At 34.4% G+C, this 7,160-nt stretch overlaps 1 long non-coding RNA gene across 1 annotated transcript; it reads left to right on the top strand.

The window, feature by feature from the left end:
- The first annotated feature begins 1,307 nt into the window (after positions 1–1,307).
- Positions 1,308–2,320, top strand: LOC134649864 (uncharacterized). The gene is made up of 2 exons (XR_010096994.1): positions 1,308–1,772; positions 2,219–2,320. It is a non-coding gene; the product is annotated as an uncharacterized LOC134649864 (long non-coding RNA).
- Positions 2,321–7,160: the final 4,840 nt, after the last annotated feature.

Here is a 7,160-nt window from a genome sequence, read left to right as displayed (position 1 = left end):
GCTTACTTTTGTGAAATAAAGAAAGAATGTGTTGTTTTGAAAAGATGTGTCCCGCTGAGTTTGTTGCCGGTCCCATATTGGGCTAAATCTTCTCAGGTCAGAGGTGTAGGGTTGGAGCCGGCCTAGCTTGACTTAAATAAAACTTTGAACGTTTCATGTGCTCTTTTATTTCACAGCAAATCCGTTTGCATTCGAATAGCAATTAGTTCTTTTTATCATTTAGTACTGGAATATAGTAGGCGCTAGTATGGTTAACAAGTCCGAATGCTTATTTCATGCACTGGTAGCATACTAATTTAGCTGTGAAGTAATACATTGAGGTACTACGCCCACCGTCGTCGCCCGTGCCTCCGTCATATATATATATATAAATAAATAAATATGCAAGAATTGCTCGTTTAAAGGTATTAGATTGACAAGAGTTTAAATAGTGTTAACTCCCTTTGAAAAATTACGTGCTTTATAATAAAAGTAAAGCAAAAATTAAACTATTTTCATTGCCTAAAATCTAAAAAAATATTAGAGTTTTGCTTATTATCTCGCAGCACATTAGGTACCTTAAGTATATAAGTATAATCACATCCTTAAATATGTAGTAATGATAAACCTTTAGAGTGTTACAAAATATCTTATCGTAACAACGTATCTATGTCCGTATAAATGTCCTAAATATTTACCTACCTACATACAAGACAATCTAGGCAGCTATGAGTAAAAAAAACCATTTAATATTTATTGATCAAGATTGATTGAAGAATAGTCATGGGAGTTGACAGTTCCAGAAAGATCTAATACTTATCGACATTGTTGCAAATACAAGAATAAGAAGTCGAGTCGTCCACTTATTCCTCGTATTAATAGTTAATGATTGTTAGTCAACACAATCATTAACTAAGCATTTTTTTCACCAACATGACTGATGATAATCTCACGACATCATTCAAGACAGATAATCAGCTATGTACCTATCAGGGACGAATCGATCACATCACAGCGTACAAAATATAATACATATTGCATTTATTTCGATTTTTTTATTGAAAGATTTTATTTAAATTACATTAACTACTAATATATTTTTCTAACATTCAGAAAAAAACAAAAAGAAATGTTACTTAGTTTAAATTGTTGTTGGTAGGTACCTATGGTGCACCTACTAAAAAAAATATAAATGCATCGAATTTTATACAATTATAGCTTATATCGTTTCCGCGATATAGTGCGTTTGTAGCATATATCCGCAGTCAAAATATTTACCTACGCATGAAAATCCTTATCCGTAAGAAACGGTTAAAAAAACGCTTCGTCCTATACAAAAGCATTGATTAATTATTGTTTTCATTTGTGATCGTTAGGATCGTTCAAAATATTATCATATTAGGTTATGACCCGCACTCATACGCAAGCGGCCAGTTCTTATATAAAGCCGCGCGCGACGCGCCCACTTCAGAACCGCATTGACACTCGTCGAACGCGCTACTGTGACTGTGAAGTGCTTTGGAAGTGCAGTGATCATGTTTACCAATCCGTTTGAGAGGAAGCACTCGGCGCTGAGGCAGGTCTTGGACCGCTTCATCGGGAAGGAGGCCAGGCTGAGCTTCCGCAAGAAGAAAGACCTGACCAAGATCGGAGGGGCTGTGTCTGGCAGCACGTCCTCGGTGGCGTCGTCCTCCAGCTCGGAGTTCATGCCCCGCTTCACCAGACAGAGATGAACAAGTCCGTGGCGTATTGATACCACTGAATAATTTTGGAAATGCTGTTATTATGAACAGGTTGGTTTCAGTATTTCTTACATACCCTTTAACGTACTCTTTTTGATTTAGAACTTTTTTAATTTCATAAAAGTTCTAAACACTCATTCGATTTTAACCTTGGTCTGAAAGCACTTGGATTAACTCCCTAATTACAAAATTATCTAGATATATCCCCAGAATTTTGTTTATGCAATAGGTAATAGTAAAATTTTAGATATTAAACTCTCATAATTTATTTCAAAAATAATAATATTCTGACTTGTTATTAGGTAATAATATAGTATTATTACCTAATAACAATTAACTAAATAATATATGTCAACCGGACTTTCAAACACATAAAAGTCACACCTTTTTTCTTTGACATTAATCGACCAACTAATGAAAATCAGACGTCATCTCTTAAATATCAAAACGTGTGATAAAATTCTCGATGCTAATCTTTTTTTTTCTCTTGTCTACAGAAAGATGGAACCTGTTGGTTGACGTCAAAGCAAGGAACCGGCTGCCGCGAGTAACGGTCACCACCACATGTGTGTTTATTGCAATAAAACTGATTAACTGACTTTCTTGTTTTTACTTTAATTACCTACATATCCTGTACGGATATGATGGTCGTTCTTGTCTACGTGACAGCGTGATAAAACGGTGTCCGTCACTTTCTTTCCCACGGTGTTAAACAGTGACAGTTATTTTATCACGTGGATAAAGATGGATAAAGCTATCCATAATAGGCTGGCTGCCACAGTTCTGCGGTTGGTCAAGTAGTGTTGAGGTGGCTTGTAGTAGAAGGCTGCTTAATTTTGGGACTTTATCTAATTAATGTTATGTGTGTCGTGATTTTTGTAAGATGTCCGATTTGAAGTTGAGCTCTTAAAAAAAGATTCGTAAGTTTTGAAACATTCCAACTAATGTTACTTACATAAAACAATATTACATACCTATACCGATTTGCGGACATATTTTCAACCGGTGCGTGTTTAACTATAATAGGTAACTTTACTAACCCTTAGTTTTGTGGTGGGTAATTCATAATCATAATCTTATTAGAATTTGTTTTTTGAATTCTAGTGTGAAGTTTATGGGGCTAAAATATAATAAGTATTAAACCCTCAACCTAAATATATTTTTAGTAATTCATTAATCAAGTTCTGAAAACAAATGTCTATAGGAAGGTAACGGTATAAAATATCCTCTTTTTTAGGGTTCCGTAGCCAAATGGCAAAAAACGGAACCCTTATAGATTCGTCATGTCTGTCTGTCTGTCTGTCTGTCTGTCCGTCTGTCCGTCCGTATGTCACAGTCACTTTTCTCCGAAACTATAAGAACTATACTGTTGAAACTTGGTAAGTAGATGTATTCTGTGAACCGCATTAAGATTTTCATACAAAAATAGAAAAAAAAAACAATAAATACTTAGAACTGAAACTCAAATTTTTTTTTTTCATCAAACCCATATGTGTGCGGTATCTATGGATAGGTCTTCAAAAATGATATTGAGGTTTCTAATATCATATTTTTCTAAACTGAATAGTTTGCGCGAGAACACTTCCAAAGTGGTAAAATGTGTCCCCCCCCCCCCCCCCCCCTGTAACTTCTAAAATAACAGAATAGTAAAACTTAAAAAAATATATGATGTACATTACCATGTAAACTTCCACCGAAAATTGGTTTGAACGAGATCTAGTAAGTAGTTTTTTTTAATACGTCATAAATCGCCTAAATACGGAACCCTTCATGGGCGATTCCGACTCGCACTTGGCCGCTTTTTTTGGGAAATAACTCTCTCATGATAAACTGGGGCCATACCAAACCTATTACCTATCTCTAATGAAAAATTATACGTCTTGCTGTATAGTTAGGAACATTAACTTGTATGCATTGTACCTAGCTTTAGCTTCTCAGGGGAAACATAAATATCAACCGCCGCAAGCAGTTTGAAGTGGTTTAAACTCATGCTTTTCGGGAATACGGGTCCACCTGACCTAACAATAATGGATCACGATGGTCCGTCTTAACGACATATTTTGACCTTTAGAGAACTTATGGTAAAATGGACCAAAGTTCAAATATAGGTAAAAGTTAAGGAATATAATTCGGAATTAGATTAAAAAAAAGACTTAAGTAGTAATAATCAGCTTGTAAATTACAGTTTCAAGAAGTAGCTGTTACTTACTAAGCCTTATTCGTTATTCTCTTAACGGCTTACTCGAAAATTGAAAATGAGCGCCAAGTATTTACACCCATTGAACAAAAATACTCACATACGGTTAATTCGAAATAAATGATTAAGTATGTGATGTGATAGAGTCTGTTCGGAAAGAGAAGAGTCGTGGAATGTATTGGGCTCCATACATTCCACGACTCTTCTCTTTCCGAACAGACTGTTATTATAAACGAAAGAGACGAGTTAAATGGCCTGAACACATCTTTATTTCTGTGAGAAAAATGGCCCAGTCACTTCGACTTTTGAATTAATTTTAATGTTTTTTTCATTTGGAAAAAAAAAGATAATACAATTAAACGTGCAATTTTAATCTTGACGTTTGACATTAAATAGTGCGAGGGCAAATAAAAGTCGATATCGATAAACTTTTGACATATCACACCCCGCATCGTTAAGTAATTCCAAAATCTTATAATCATGATTACAATTATCACAACTATTCGAGTGGTTCGAATTAATGTCAAGGTTGAATATTTATAGTTTCAATAAGAATAAATTAAAAAGAGGTTTCCAAGTAGGTAAAAAAACAAATGAAGCTTCTAAGACGAATATCTAAGCCTAAGAGAATAACACACATGTATGTATGTGGATCAAAGTCCTGTACTGTGGAAGCTTCAAGTGTAACACAAATCTAACTTAATTTAGCAAATAGTAGTTTATGCAACAGTGATATAATATAATAAGGCTACGTCTCGTTTTGTAACTTCGACCCTTGAATTTTAAGAACCAATTATACATACATAATACATTACTTTTTCTATGACAGCTGCACCCGACACAAAACAGTTGAGACTAAGAAAATGGGTTACTTTGTATGAAGTATTATGCACACAGCAAAACATAGAGCCAAAAAAAAGAAAAAAAAAGAGGTGTTATTGTAAATGGCAACATACCTCTTTCAATCAAGATGATCGGAAGTTGTATCTTTAAAAAAAAATAAAGCAGTTGTATTATACTCATTCTTATGAGCCTATAGACAAATCATTCAGAAAATGACATTGCTTTAGATATCACTGTCAGTCATTTAATTGACACATTTAAGTGCTGGAATAGAAAAAGATCATTATGAGTGATATAGGTATAACAACACCGCGATTTAATTTGTTCGAAGTTCGAATGTGTTTGAAGTTCGAATTCTACACAGAGGTAATAAATGAGATATAGTAACGGCACCAGTCATGGAACATTTAAGAGGAAATCTGGAGTATTTGTGATATTTCCCTGATACATGTAAAAGTTCTACCGCTTAGCTTGTTAAAAGATGAATATCCTATCCTTCTTTTATGTTTCAGGCGTGTTGTATCAAAGATACTGCAGTTAGTTTCCACATAATTAATAAATTAAAAGTATGTTTTTTTTCTCCAGTCATGGACACCAAAGCTCCAGTAATGGAACCCCGGTAATGGACGTGGATCCAGTAATGGGCCCCCTATAATGGGCATACCTTATCAGTATAAGATATTGGAATAGGGAATAAGTTTTTGGAAAAAAACTAGTTATTAGTCATTTTTGTCACCCGATGGCATTGTCATCCGATTTGCATACGTATCCAAAATTTCAACTCAATCGGAAATCCGAAAGTGGCTCAAATGCCATTTCCAAGATTTGAACCACACTAACTAATACAGGGTGGATTTTCTTTTTGGGTCAGTGAGGGCAGCTACCAGATCCCGTGCTGCTACGAGAAAACGGTCTTAGAAGACCTTCCCTCGATTTCAAATTAATGAAGATTGGCTTTTACAGATTTTGGAAAAAACATACAGGGTGCGAGGAAAAGGTAATTTTTGACAAACTTTTTTTTTGATGCCAATCGATCCCATTCCTATTGAGGATCAAAAGCTTGTATGGAACAAAAAAAAATTCCGGCTAGAAAAGCCACAAATCGAGGAAAACATTTCCCATACAATTTGTATGAAAATGAAAACTTATATTTTTCACATGCTATTTTTGTATGCCAATCGATTCCATTCCTATCCAGTATCAATAGTTTTTTTGGGGTCAAAATTAAATTTCACATTTTCTCCATAGTAAATGTACCTATGGAAAAAGTTTTTATTAATTTGTGGCTTTTTAGTACATTATCGTAAATTGACCCCAAAGAAAATATTGATACTAGATAAAAATGGAATCAATTGGCATAGAAAAAAAGCATGTGAAAAATAAAAGTTTTGATTTTCATATAAATTGTTTGGGAAAAGTTTTCCTCGATTTGTGGCTTTTCTAGCCGGAATTTTTTTTTAGTTCCATACAAGCTTTTGATCCTCAATAGGAATGGGATCGATTGGCATCAAAAAAAAAGATTGTCAAAAATTACCTTTTTCTCGCACCCTGTATGTTTTTTCCAAAATCTGTAAAAGCCAATCTTCATTAATTTGAAATCGAGGGAAGGTTTTCTAAGACCGTTTTCTCGTCGCAGCACGGGATCTGGTAGCTGCCCTCACTGACCCAAAAAGAAAATCCACCCTGTATACAAACTAACAGGGCAAGTTAAATAAAATTTTGTAAAAACGATATTAATTTATCCGAAGTCCGAGAAGACCTCCTGACATAGTTCGTACGAGTAACTACATTATACTTCTGTATTGTTTAAACATGAAATTACGCCATGGCAAGCATCATTATGTAAATTATCCCATCATAGGAGGTATGCAGTTTTACAGCTCCTATAATGGGATTGGGCAAAATACCACTATTTTTTATACATCTCTAGAGTCACAACGTAATGTGTTGTATACCTTATCTCATGGTAAATGCAATTAACAAAACACATTCTAGTTTACACCAAGTAATAATTAATTACATTTTAATATATGAACTCACCTCTCTTAGCGAAGTTGTTAAGAATTCTTACTGGTTATTTTTTCCAGTGACACGACAACTTTTGGGTTGGCGCCAATTTCTTAAAAATTAACCGAAATTAATAAAAAGTCGAACTTAAACAGCTCTATGACTCTTATTTATGGTAAAATATTGCCAGTGTTTATAAACTACTTTTACCTACTTATTTTAGAGGATTTGTGGTTTTATATCCCATTACCGGTTCCACGTCCATTATAGGGTCCATTACGTTAGGTACTTACAAATTACTTACCTACTTACGATGGTTACGATTTAACACAACACACAAAGCTGCGGTTTCTTAAATAAATAACGTGCAGTGTTAACACCATGCACGCTTT

The sequence above is a fragment of the Cydia amplana genome, chromosome 7 (genome assembly GCF_948474715.1).
Source record: "Cydia amplana chromosome 7, ilCydAmpl1.1, whole genome shotgun sequence".
NCBI lineage: Eukaryota > Metazoa > Arthropoda > Insecta > Lepidoptera > Tortricidae > Cydia > Cydia amplana.
The sequence above is the reverse complement of the archived record's forward strand: the minus strand, read 5'-3'. Positions and strand labels throughout refer to the sequence as shown.